This window comes from Mustela nigripes, chromosome 2 (genome assembly GCF_022355385.1).
Source record: "Mustela nigripes isolate SB6536 chromosome 2, MUSNIG.SB6536, whole genome shotgun sequence".
Taxonomy (NCBI): Eukaryota; Metazoa; Chordata; class Mammalia; order Carnivora; family Mustelidae; genus Mustela; species Mustela nigripes.
In genome coordinates, this window is record NC_081558.1 from 110,571,041 (window position 1) to 110,585,454 (window position 14,414).

At 39.9% G+C, this 14,414-nt stretch overlaps 1 pseudogene; it reads left to right on the forward strand.

Moving 5' to 3' along the window:
* The first annotated feature begins 14,116 nt into the window (after window positions 1–14,116).
* Window positions 14,117–14,296, forward strand: LOC132012586 (U2 spliceosomal RNA; annotated as a pseudogene).
* Window positions 14,297–14,414: the final 118 nt, after the last annotated feature.

The window sequence follows — 14,414 nt, forward strand, 5'->3', positions numbered from 1 at the left end:
CCTACTTGTGATCTGTCAAATAAATAAATAAATAAAATCTTTTTAAAAAATGCGGATATTGCTAAGAAGATCATAGGTAATGTTTTCTGCCCTCTCTGAGTTTTTATGAAGTTAGGATCTGAAAGATTTCCCTTTGCTCTTTCTTTGAAGTGTCAATCTTTCGTCTTGAGACCCCCAAAGGCTGCAGGCTTCCCTCTAGGTTTGGTGTACATTATAAAAGTGCCCCTTTCATCTGCTATGCCACATGACTGAGTGCAGTGTGTCCATGAGGTTAATCTGCTGTCCTGTAGATTTATGTCATTGTAAAAATTTATACTGTTTCATCTAATCATTAAGGATATTGAGTCTACTCAATGTCATCCATAACTGACATTTTGCCAAGTATCAAGATCTACCCCTGTCGATCCTACTGTAAGTCCCTATAAGTCACCCCACAAATCTGAATCTCAGCTTCCTCTTTTGTAAAAGGAGGAGGCTGGGCAAGAATTTCTCTCAAGTCCTTACTGCACTTAAGGCTATACTGATGAATGGAGGAAGGCAAATGAAGGAATGAACACATTACTGGAGGGCAATCCTCTTGTGATTTAACTGGAAATCAGAGCAACAACTTGTGACCTCAGCAACAGCTCCGGACCACTGTGGCAGGGATGTTCCAAGGCTATCTTGAGTGATCATGACGATAATCACAGTAGATGGGAGCTCCCAGGAGATAGATATTGAAGAGGTCAGAGGTAGTGAGGGAAGGGGAGCCTCAGACTATTCACAAGGAGGAAATTTTACCCTGAGTCCTGTCTCCGGTTACATCTGTGAGGTTTCAGGTTCCCCTGACTCTTCTCTTCAGGATATCCTGTCCTCAGATCACCCTGTCCATATCTGAACTGTCCGTCTCTTTCCATCCTTCTCCCTAATCAGCGGACTTCCCCATCTTGATTGGGCTAGAGTTCACCTTGAACTTCATATACAGCAAAGACATAAATAGAAGTATTAGCAGTCGCAGAGAGGAACCGGGCCATGTCAGTGCCTGACGAGAAGAGGCACTGTCACAGTCCTAGGGGGGAAACAGCATGACAGTGGGTGTTGGTACTAATGTTCCCATATCTCGTACTATAGCCATTCATAGCCCAACGAAGACTTCAGGAGGGAGCGCTTAGGAAAAAGTGATAAATTACCAAAGTGTATAGGATTCTGATTCTCGCAACATCTGATTCTTGAGTTTTCATGTACAACCATCTTTCTCAAAGTTTCAATAACTTCAACAAAGCTCCTAAGAGTCAGTTCTGACCTACGAGGAACAAAAGGTATTTTCTGCCTTGGCCTGATTCCCTTGGCTTGACTCTGGAGACCCTTCCGTCCACGCTCACTGCCTGCCTTTCCCACTGGACCGGCTCTCCCACCCTGGAAACTTGGCTGTCATTTGTTGTATCGTGTCCCTTGCAGACCTGATGGTTGTTCCAGTTAGCCAATGCGGTATAACAGAGCGCCCCAAAACTTAGTGGCATGGGGCATTCTATTAAGGTCACAGGTCCTGCTGCGTCATGAGTTTAAGACGCCCCACAGTGTCTAGGGCCTCGGCTGAGCTGATGCCGACATCTGGGGGCAACTCAAATGGCTGAACACTGCAATAGCTCGGATTGGAGGGTGCACTTGCAGTACGGTTCCTCAGCTCCTATGTCTGGCCACTGGGCTGGGAGAGCTGGAAAGCTGGGCTCAGCAGGGACTACCCACCAGAAAGCCTAAACCTGGCTTCACCAGCATGGCAGGACCATGTCAGACTTCAAAAGATACTTGGTTCCACCAATTCCTAAACCCATTGGGTGTTTCAGAGCACACAGTTAAATGCTCCTTTGCATTCTCCCTACCAGCTTAAGAGTAAATGTTCCAGTCCAATAAATAGGTTACCATTCTTTGTATGCTTTATAGATTTTGTTGCTACTGTCCACACTCCTATTTGTTCTTGTGCAAACATGGCTTTAAAAAAATTTTGCTTTGTTTTAGTGGGATTTGGAGAAAGAGCCAAGATAGATATACATGTTAATCCCACCATCTTTTTTTTTTTTTTTTTAGATTTTATTTATCTTTTTGACAGAGAGAGACACAGTGAGAGAGGGAACACAAGCCAGGGGAGTGGGAGAGGGAGAAGCAGACTTCCCACTGAGCAGGGAGCCTGATGGGGGGCTTGATCCCAGAACCTGGGATCATGACCTGAGCCAAAGGCAGACACTTAACAACTGAGCTACCCAGGCACCCAATCTCACCATCTTTAATAAAAAGTACTGCATGTTTTCTCCTAAGACGTGTATGTGTGTCTGTGTGTGTGTGTAATGATTGTGAGATCATTAGATCTCACAATGGCATTAGACGATTCAGTATCACTGTTTTATACTACTCTATTGTTTGACTATACAACACTTTATTTATCCATTCTTTTTAAAGGAACATTTGGATCATTCCAAATTTGGCTCTTACAAAACAATACTACTATGAAAAGCCTTGCATATGTCTCTTTGTGCACTGGTATGAGAATTTCTCCTAGGAAAGAGATAAAAAGGAAAAAGAATTTGGTTTATAAATTATCAGTGTCTTCAGCTTTACCAGATAATGCCAACTTGATTTCTAAAGTGGTTGAATCAACATATACTCCCATCAGCAGTGAGTAAGAGATCTAGGGGTTTTGTACTCCCACTAAACTTTGGCAATACCAGATTTTTAAGTTTTTGCCAATATAGTGGGATTTGAATGGTTTCTTACCCCCAAAGGAACACTGGATCATCAGAGATCTTTAGCACATACTAAAACCATTGCTTGTAAATTGCAAAAAGAAAAATGCATCTTTACAATGGAGAGATCTGGCTGTTGCTACCTTAGCTGAGTGACCAAATTTGGCATCACTAACAGTGGTACCATCTGATATCGTGAGTCCCGTGATATGATGCAGTATTAAATATATAGGTTTATCTACAAATAGTTTTTGCCAGAGATACTAACTTGAATCTAATCAAGCGTTTGGCAAAGTTGCCATGTCACAAGAAGTAAAAGCAATTGAATGACAAGGGAAAGGATACCATGAGGAAATAGACAAATCCAGAATATAGGACTCTCCCTATCTGACTGGGTGCCTTTAGCAAGTCAATATCATGGAGGAGGAAGAAAATAGCTTTTGTCTAAGTGAGAATAAAACAACATAACAAAACATATACCTTGATTAAATCTTAACTGGGACAAAAGACTATAAAAGAGAAATTTGGGGATAAACTTTGGAACACTTGGGAAAATTTGAAATTTGACTAAATTAAAAAATGATATTAATGAATTTTTGTTAATTTACTCAGGTAAAATAAATATAATAAATATTAATAAATTTAATAATCAAAATAATATAATTATAAATTTAAGCTTATTCTAGGGTGTTTATGTAGCTAAAATTTACCATATTTGCTTTAATAATGGTTAGACCTTGATAATGCACAGAGGATATACAGGGGATGATTACACTGTTCTTTACATTTTGTGTGTGTCTGAAATTTTAAATGTTATAATTTAAGAAAAACATAGGAGCGCCTGGGTGGCTCAGTTGGTTAAGTGGCTGCCTTTGGCTCAGATCATGATCCCAGGGTCCTGGGATCGAGCCCTGTGTTGAGCTCCCCACTCAGCAGGGAGTCTGCTTCTCCCTCTCCCTCCACATGCTGCTCTGTCTAGTTGTGCTCCCTCTTTCTCTAACTCTCTGCCAAATAAATAAATAAATAAAATGTTCTAAAAATTTAAGAAACATATACCTTGTTGTATTTTTTTTATTGTGGTAAAATATATATAACTTAGAAGTGACCATTTTAATCATTTTTAAGAGTACAGATATGTGGCATTAAGTACATTCACAGTGTTTACTGAAGTATAACCTTTTTAATTAAGTTTGCTGGGGTAAAACTTACATGCAACCAAATGCACACATTTTAAGCATATGAGGGAGTGAACTTTGAAAAGTGTGTCCTCCCATGGAGCAACCACTATATCAAAATTCAGACTGTCCGTGGGGGCCTTTGCCGTCCATCTTCCCTTGCCACCACCTGATTTGATTTCTACCGTTACAAAATAGTTCTGCCTGACGTATACCTTCCTATAAATGGAATCCTACAGTATTTACAATTCCGGTCAACATTACATTCACTCGACATAACACGTTTTAGGTCAAGCTATGCTGTCGCAAATAACGAGAAATTTATTCCTTTTAAGTCTGAGTGGTAGTCTATTGCGTGACTGAACATACAACAGTGTGGTTATCCTTTCATCTGTAGTGGACAATTCGGGTTATTTTCAGGTTGTGGCTATTAGGAATTACAGTTAAACCAGAAATGAACACTTGATGTGTTGGTCTCAGTTTCTGGATAGTGGTGTTCTTTGCTAGAAAAACCTGAGGTACTTTCCCGAGCCCACATTACTTGTAGCGATATCCACAGATATCTCTCCAACCAGGGCCAGTGTTGTGGCCGGACCAGCCCCCGTGGTTCTTCTTGCAGGACATACTTGAGCAGAACCCCTCGGGGAATTCTAGGAAACAAGATTTACTACTCACAGGTCCTAGACGATACACAGCTCACCCAAAGTCTACACAGCAAGGAAACTGGGTGGCAGCTGGGGTGGGGGTTGGAGAGAGAGAGAGAGAGAGAGAGAATAGGCCTGGGGTTCTGCCTTTATTAAGGTCCCAGGGTAGGGATGTCTAGAATTTCAATGGTTCATGCTTTATTGGCTAATTTAAAGCATAGAGGGGAACTAGGGTATAGGAAGGGAGAAATGGGGTCACTCAAATGGTCAGTTACTTAGTTTCTCCAGGGCTTTCTGAAGAGAGGACTTCATGGGTGGGGCCAGTGCAAATTTTTATCTGGTTGTTTCGCTAGTAGTTGTGTCATACGGCTGTTGATGCCTTTATTCAAGATGGAGGATTTTGAAACAGAGGCCATGGCCATCAAAAGCTTAATGTCAGGCACCTAAACTAAAATTGAAAAGCATAACATCAGAGACTGACAGGACAACGTTCCCATACAACTCTTTGTAGCTCTTTTCCTTTTCTCTGGGGTGTAATGTAAATGTACGTTTATTTATTTTTTTTAAGAGACTACCGAACTGCTTTTCTATAGTGGTCATAGCACATTATAGTCCTAACAACAAAATCAGAGTGTTCCACTTGCTCAATATTCTCAGCAATACTGAGATAGTGGCATTGTCATACTGCTTCATTTTAGCCATTCTGGTGCTTATGAAGTGGGCATTCTTTATGATTTTAATTTATTATTACTTTTTTTTTAAAGAGGAAGAGAGAGGGATGGGGGAGAGGAAGAGGGAGAGGAAAGAGAGAATCTTAAGCAGGCTCCATGCCCAGGGCAGAGACCTATGTGGGGTTCTATGTGGGGCTACATCCCATGACCCTGAGATCATGACCTGAGCCGAAATCAAAAGTTGGATGCTCAACTGACTGAGCCTCCCAGGCTCCCCCATGTTTTTAACTTCTATTCTTCTGTTATTAATGATGTTGAGAATATTTTCATGAGCTTGCTGCACATTCATATATCTTTGTGGAGTATCTGTTCATATTTTGTCCCTTCTAAAATAATAAGGTTATCTGTCTTATTATTGAGTCGTGAGGATTCTAACATGTATGTAGATTCTCTATTCTAATCTATGAATCTATATGACTATCCTGTCAGTGCACACTGTCTTGATTTCTATAGCCAAATAATAAGTTTTGAAACCAAATAGTATAAATCTCCAACTTTTTATATCAATATATAAAATATATTATATATTAATATATAAAATATATATTTTATATATATTTATATATCAAGTAGTATAAAACTTCAACCAAAATCGTTTTGGTTATTCTAGGCCTTTTGCATTTCCAAATAACATTTTGGAACCAGCTTGTCAAATTCTACAAAAAGGCCCGATGAGATTTCAGTGGAGACTGAATTGAGTCTATAGATCAGTTCAGGAAGAACTGCTGCCTTAACTGTATTGAAATTGCCAATCTATGAGCGTGATGTATCTCGCCATTTACTTAGATTTTTAAAAATTTACCAACATGTTTTGTCATTTTAAAGATTTATTTGTTTATTTTAGAAAGAGAGTGCACATATGTGTCCACATGCACAAATTGGAGGAGGGCCAGTGGGAGGGAATCTTTCAAGCAGCCTCCCTGCTGAGCAGGGTCCAACACAGGGCTTGAACACATGACCCACGGCATCATGACCTGAGCTGAAACCAAGAGTCAGATACTTAATCCACTGAGCTACCCGAGCACTCCAACATGTTTTACAATATTAAACATAGAAGCTCCAAATATTTTAATGTTATTACAAATTGTATTTAAAGTGGCATTTCATTGTGGTTTTAGTTTTAACTTCCTAGAATACTAATAAGAATAGTTCTCTTTTCTGGGGCGCCTGGGTGGCTCAGTCATTAAGCATCTGCCTTTGGCTCAAGTCATGGTCCCAGAGTCCTGAGATGGAGCCCTGAATCCAGCTCCCTACGCAGCGGGAAGCCTGCTTCTCCCTCTCCTGCTTCTTCCTCTCCCACTCTCCCTGCTTGTGTTCCTTCTCTCAATGTCTCTCTCTGCGTCAAATAAATAGATAAAATCTTAAAAAAAATAAAGAAGAATTATCTTTTCATGTATTAACCAATTATGTATTCTCTTGTACTTTTGTTCATTTTTTGTAGGACTATTTTTTAATTCTTTATATTTTCTGAATACTAATTCTTTGTCATTGGTAATATGTGGTATAAATAAGTTCTTCCAATTTATGGCTTGTCCCTTTCACTTTCTCTAGGCACATTTTCTGATTAATAGAAGATTTAATATTACTCTAATAAGATTAAAATATGTTTCTTCATTTTTTATGCCTTTTGAGTCTTGTTTATAAATCCCTTCTTATCCATTTTTTTCTAAAAACTTAAAGTTTTCTCTTTCATATTTAAGTCTTTAACTTATTGTTAGAACACATTAATGCATCTGATGCAAGGAAGAGATTCAATTTCATGGTATTTAAAATCTATAGAACCAACTATCCCAGCATCAGTTATTGAATTACCCATTATTTTCCCATTGATCTGTGAAGCAGCCTTCATTGTGAATGAGATTTTCATATATGCATGGGTTCATATCTGATTCCATTTCTCTGTCCATTCCTGAATTAAAACACATTGTCTTAATTACTCTTGCTTTATAATAAGTCTTATTACCTGGAAGGACCAATTCTCTAACCATGTTCTTTTTTCAGACAATCTTGACTCTTCGCAGCCCTTTGCTCTTCTATAGCAATGTTAGAATCCTCTAGTCAGGTTCCATGAAAACCTTTCTGGGATTGAAATCGCATTGACTCTGTAGATCAATTTGAGAATTTTTTAAATAATTTTTTTATAATTTTGATTTTTATAATACTGTCTCTCTGTGCATGAACCATGTCATATTTTGAATCTCATTTTTTTATTTCTATCAAGCAACTCAATGTCAGGCCCATCCATTGTTGAGTGGATTATTAAAGAGTAGGGGTGGGGCGCCTGGGTGGCTCAGTGGGTTAAGCCGCTCCCTTCAGCTCAGGTCATGATCCCAGGGTCCTGGGATCGAGCCCCGCCTTGGGCTCTCTGCTCAGCAGGGAGCCTGCTTCCTCCTCTCTCTCTGCCTGCCTCTCTGCCTACTTGTGATCTCTCTCTGCCAAATAAATAAATTAAAAATCTTAAAAAAAAAAAAAAAAACCTGGTGATTCACAGACTTGTACCCCTGGGGATAAAAATATATGTTTATAAAAAATAAAAAATTTTTAAAAAAATCTTAAAAAAAAAAAAGAGTAAGGGTAAATCTCCCTACAATCTCTGGTTGGTCTTCACCCCTGTGTTGCTACCTGCCAGTCTTGCTTGCAGTGCAGCATCTCCAGGATTCCTTAACGAGGGCACAGTAGCTCAGTGAACAGATGGAGAGCATGAAGAAAGGGTAGGTATTTCCAGATCATGCCCACGGGAGCTCGTTGCAAAACAGTATTTCTGGTGCTCATGGCAAGCCAGCCTTTGTGCATTCCCTCTGTAATAATCCTGTCTCAGCAAGCAAGACCAATGCTGTTACTGTTACAACTTAAACAAAGCAAAGATTTTCCATTGTATTTAATATTCAGGAAAACTACCAGAATCACTTTTGTTTCCCCTGTTAGAAGAAGGTGGCCAAGTAAAGTGTTCATCTGAACTCCATGGCAGGTTGAGTTCTGATTGGTTTTAATACAAGGCTCTAAGAAAGGATTAGTAAAATTATTCCACAGCATTTTACTTTGATGAATATAGTTTGAATTCATCATCAGTTTTTGTACTAGACCGAGAGCTGTGACATAATAATATAAACAATGTAACAAAAGCAGTCAAAAGAAACAAAAAAGAGGTTTTTTTGCATATAATAAAAATAAGCTATCAAATCTAGGATCACTTAAGAGAAGGTTCTTCCCCTAATAACATTATTATTGGCTCAGGAAATATTACCACAGCATAAAGGAGGCAAGAGAAATATATTCCCTTTCAAGCATTTCTAGCCTTCAACCTTAGAGATAAGCCCTACACTGATTAGAAGCTGCTGGACCTTCTTCAGTGAGAAACATTTATTTCTCACTTAATCCTTTTACATTTAAGAAGAGAGGCTCAAGGGGCTCAGTCAGTTAAGCCTCTGCCTTCAGTTTGGGTCATGATCTCTGGGTCCTGGGATGGAGGCCTGCCTTGGGCTCCCTGCTGAGCAGGGAGTCTGTTTCTCCCTATTCCTCTGCCCCCAACACATGCTCTCTCTTTCTCTCTCTCTCTCAAATAAATAAAATCTTAAAAAGAAGAAGAAGAAGAAAGAGGAGGAGGAAAAAGAAGAGGAAGAGGAGAAGAGGAAGAAGCGCTTTAATGCTGTTTTTCCACGAGTTATATAAAGAAACTTCCATGGAGAGACTTGGGTCCCTTGGTGCCTTCTATCATTGCAGACAGTCTTGTGGGAAGGGAATGGGTAGCAGGCTGAGGACCCCTGACATTCCACCTTCTAATTCCTGAACTTCTCATAACCCAAACAAATTCTAGGACTTCAAATTCTCTCTTCATGGCAGCCTTACGAATTTCTCCTGCTTGATTTCATGTTTGAGTTCAGGAGGATTTTGCTCAGAAACAGGAAATCATTAAGCAAGTGCTGACTTCGAGGGAAAACAGGGATATAAAAAGGATGTTTACCCAGTAGAGGAGGAAACCAGGCTCAGTGATTAACTGACAAAGGGAAGTGGTATGTCTGGTTAATATGGCCAACTGACTCCACTATAAATACTTCCTATTCCTTTCTGAGAAACCAAAAGTGACCTGAAAGTTTACTTGGTTAGACTAAAAAGTGAATCAGAAATCTCATCATAATTGAAGAACCAGGCTCCTGTCAACTCTGATCAACTCTTAAAAGCTCTTCACAAACAGGATACCTGTGAGGCTGAGAAGATATTTTCATAAGACTCATATAAATTCCAAATACTTCACCTCCTGCTACCCATAATTCATCCCTCAATATATAAGCAGCCTAGAAAGTACATTATGGAAATGTAAGATGATGGAATAAATTCATTGAAGGTAGTAATTCTCAACACGGAGATAACATCCAAAGAGTCCCTGCAGTGAAACATTTCATAGGAGGAAGTGGGCTTCTGTTACTGTCCAGTGGTGAAGGAGGTCACACATGAGTTTCCCTATTGAACTCATATACACACCACTTTCTCAAGGACACATTTCTCAAGGACACAGCCTTAGTATGATAGGATAGAGATGTGTGTAAATCCTATATCTGCTCCCTGTGAGCAGGGGCTGAGACACCCACCTAAGACACCCACACTTCTCCTACCTAGCCATCATACACGCCAAATGAATGAAACAGCAAAAACTAGGCTATGATTATATCCTAAATTTATCATTCTAATGTAGAAATATCTCTAGAATGGCCTCTTTCCGCCTCAATTCAATCACTACTGCTTTTCTCTTCACTTGCTGGGACTCCTAACGGGGAGCCTCTCATCTGGTCTTTCAACAGCAATTACGCCAGCAAGTGACCTTAATACAGTGTCAGTCTGATCGTATTATGCTCCTGCTTAAAAGATTTTTCTTGGCTTCGCATCACCAAAGATGAAGTCTGAACACTTTCTACCCTACTAGTCTCTTCCTGAGCTTGCCATACCCAACTTCCTCTTTGGTCTTTTCTCTTACATATGTTTCTTTCCAGTCACATTGAATTTCTCACCTTACCTTTTCAGCCTATTTATGCTGTTTTGACTTTGTATCTGCTCTTTACTCCTTTTGGAATGTCCTCCCTTGCTCCTCAGTTTAGTAAATTCCTTCTCATTTTTTTAAGATCTAGTTTAAATATTATCCTAAAGCACCTCCTTTCTTTTTTTTTAAATTTTTTATTTTTTATAAACATATATTTTTATCCCCAGGGGTACAGGTCTGTGAATCACCAGGTTTACACACTTCACAGCACTCATCAAAGCACATACCCTCCCCAATGTCCATAATCCCACCCCCTTCTCCCAACCCCCCTCCCCCCAGCAACCCTCAGTTTGTTTTGTGAGATTAAGAGTCACTTATGGTTTGTCTCCCTCCCAATCCCATCTTGTTTCATTGATTCTTCTCCTACCCACTTAAGCCCCCATGTTGCATCACCACTTCCTCATATCAGGGAGATCATATGATAGTTGTCTTTCTCTGCTTGACTTATTTTGCTAAGCATGATACGCTCTAGTTCCATCCATGTTGTCGCAAATGGCAAGATTTCATTTCTTTTGATGGCTGCATAGTATTCCATTGTGTATATATACCACATCTTCTTGATCCATTCATCTGCTGATGGACATCTAGGTTCTTTCCATAGTTTGGCTATTGTGGACATTGCTGCTATAAACATTCAGGTGCACTTGCCCCTTTGGATCACTACGCTTGTATCTTTAGGGTAAATACCCAGTAGTGCAATTGCTGGGTCATAGGGTAGTTCTATTTTCAACATTTTGAGGAACCTCCATGCAGTTTTCCAGAGTGGCAGCACCAGCTTGTATTCCCACCAACAGTGTAGGAGGGTTCCCCTTTCTCCGCATCCTCGCCAGCATCTGTCATTTCCTGACTTGTTGATTTTAGCCATTCTGACTGGTGTGAGGTGATATCGCATTGTGGTTTTGATTTGTATTTCCCTGATGCCGAGTGATATGGAGCACTTTTTCATGTGTCTGTTGGCCATCTGGATGTCTTCTTTGCAGAAATGTCTGTTCATGTCCTCTGCCCATTTCTTGATTGGATTATTTGTTCTTTGGGTGTTGAGTTTGCTAAGTTCTTTATAGATTCTGGACACTAGTCCTTTATCTGATATGTCGTTTGCAAATATCTTCTCCCATTCTGTCAGTTTTCTTTTGGTTTTGTTAACTGTTTCCTTTGCTGTGCAAAAGTTTTGATCTTGATGAAATCCCAATAGTTCATTTTTGCCCTTGCTTCCCTTGCCTTTGGCGATGTTCCTAGGAAGATGTTGCTGCGGCTGAGGTCGAAGAGGTTGCTGCCTGTGTTCTCCTCAAGGATTTTGATGGATTCCTTTCACACATTGAGGTCCTTCATCCATTTTGAGTCTATTTTTGTGTGTGGTGTAAGGAAATGGTCCAATTTCATTTTTCTGCATGTGGCTGTCCAATTTTCCCAGCACCATTTATTGAAGAGGCTGTCTTTTTTTTTTTTTAAAGATTTTTATTTATTTACTTGATAGACAGAGAGAGATCACAAGTAGACAGAGAGGCAGGCAGAGAGAGAGGGGGAAGCAGGCTCCCCGCTGAGCAGAGAGCCCGATGTGGGGCTCGATCCCAGGACCCTGGGATCATGACCTGAGCTGAAGGCAGAGGCTTAAACCACTAAGCCACCCAGGCACCCCAGAGGCTGTCTTTTTTCCATTGGACATTCTTTCCTGCTTTGTTGAAGATGAGTTGACCATAGAGTTGAGGGTCTATTTCTGGGCTCTCTACTCTGTTCCATTGATCTATGTGTCTGTTTTTGTGCCAGTACCATGCTGTCTTGATGATGACAGCTTTGTAATAGAGCTTGAAGTCCAGAATTGTGATGCCACCAACTTTGGCTTTCTTTTTCAATATCCCTTTGGCTATTTGAGGTCTTTTCTGGTTCCATATAAATTTTAGAATTATTTGTTCCATTTCTTTGAAAAAGATGGATGGTACTTTGATAGGAATTGCATTAAATGTGTAGATTGCTTTAGGTAGCATAGACATTTTCACAATATTTATTCTTCCAATCCAGGAGCATGGAACATTTTTCCATTTCTTTGTGTCTTCCTCAATTTCTTTCATGAGTACTTTATAGTTTTCTGAGTATAGATTCTGTGCCTCTTTGGTTAGGTTTATTCCTAGGTATCTTATGGTTTTGGGTGCAATTGTAAATGGGATTGACTCCTTAATTTCTCTTCCTTCTGTCTTGTTGTTGGTGTAGAGAAATGCAACTGATTTCTGAAGCACCTCCTTTCTTAACTTTCAACCACATTTTATAATTTTTTATGGAAACAATTATTATGATGAAGGGAAATTATGAGTTTAAATGTCTGTCTTCCCTCTAGGTTAACGTTGTCCAGTAGAACTTTCTGAATGAGAGTAATGTTCTTTTGTGTTGTCCAATAAAGTATGTGTAACTATTGGGTACTTGAAATGTGGTTAGTGTGACAGAAGAATCAAATTATTTTATTTACATTAATTTGAATTTAACTTTAAAAAGCCACATGTGGCCAGTGGCTTCAAAACTGGATAACACAGTTCTACTCGCCCACCACAGATCCTGTGTAATAGTAGGTGATCGATACGTTTTTGTTGAAAGGCTAAATGGATGGATGGAAACAATATAAATGTTTTACATTTCCAGGCCATCTCATAATTATACATGCCTCAGAATCTAGCCTGAAAGAATAGAAGGTTTCCCAAATGTATCTTGGAGGCACCTGAAAGGGAGAGAATTCATTTCAGAGCCCAGTGAAATTGAGATATTTAATTTAATTATATAATTCAAGAATCAGGAAATGTTACCATATTACTCCCCAAAATCATACATGAAATATTTTAAAGATCACTTCTTGGAAGGATAAACTCTCTTACCAATTTATGAAAAACTTGAAACTGAGACTTTGAATGAAAAACCTTGACCTCAGATGGGCTCTTCAACAATTACGTGTTTATTTCCAGGACTGCAACCAGGAACTAGTGTGCTCTGTCTTGAGAAAGCATGGATAGAGAACTGAGTTTATTGGACAGTTGACAGTGGAGGTGGGAAGATGATTTCTAAAGGATAAGAAATGCGAGCACAAGAATAAATGATCCCAGACTTTTCATAACACCATAAATCTTAACAAAACAAAGGTTTATTTCTTGCACATGTCACAGTCTGATGTAAGTTGAAGAGCTCTCTAAGGAGGCTCTCCTCCGAAGGTGGCTTGGGCAAGCAGGGTCCTTTCATCTTGTGACTCCCATGATTCGTTATTAACATTTGGCTTCCCCTCTCCTCATGGAAGGAGAGTCCAGTGTGTGGGAAGGGGCAACAGACACTTCATTACTTCAGCCTGGAAGGGATACCCTGCCTCTGCTCCTTTGCCCGGACCTAGTCATGGGGCCAACCTAGCAACAAGAATACAAAGAATACAAAGGAAATAATAGGACCTTCCAGTCCTCTGTGCCACAGTGCTTTAGGCAATAGCCAAATCTACTAGAACTACCCTTAACCACCCTTTCTAAGAACTTTGAATATAGGGACGCCCGGGTGGCTCAGTTGGTTAAGCAACTGCCTTCGGCTCAGGTCATGATCCCGGAGTACCAGGATTGAGTCCCACATCGGGCTCCCAGCTGCAGCTCCATGGGGAGTCTGCTTCTCCCTCTGACCTTCTCCCCTCTCATGCTCTCTCTCACAATCCCTCTCTCAAATAAATAAATAAAATCTTAAAAAAAAAAGAATTTTGAATATACACAAAACAGTTGCCATCATTTGCTATATTGAATGCAAAATAACTATCTTTATAATACTAACCCTCAGGAGAGAAACTCACATTAAGAAAGACAAGTGAATCGCTTCTCGGCCTTTTGGCTAAGATCAAGTGTAGTATCTGTTCTTATCAGAAAGACAAGTGAGGGCGCCTGGGTGGCTCAGTGGGTTAAGCTTCTGCCTTTGGCTCAGGTCATGATCTCAGGGTCCTAGGATAGAGCCCCGCATCGGGCTCTCTGCTCAGCAGGGAGCCTGCTTCCTCCTTTCTCTCTCTGCCTGCCTCTCTGCCTACTTGTGATCTCTCTCTGTCAAATAAATAAAATCTTTAAAGAAAGAAAGAAAGAAAGAAAGAAAGAAAGAAAGAAAGAAAGAAAGAAAGA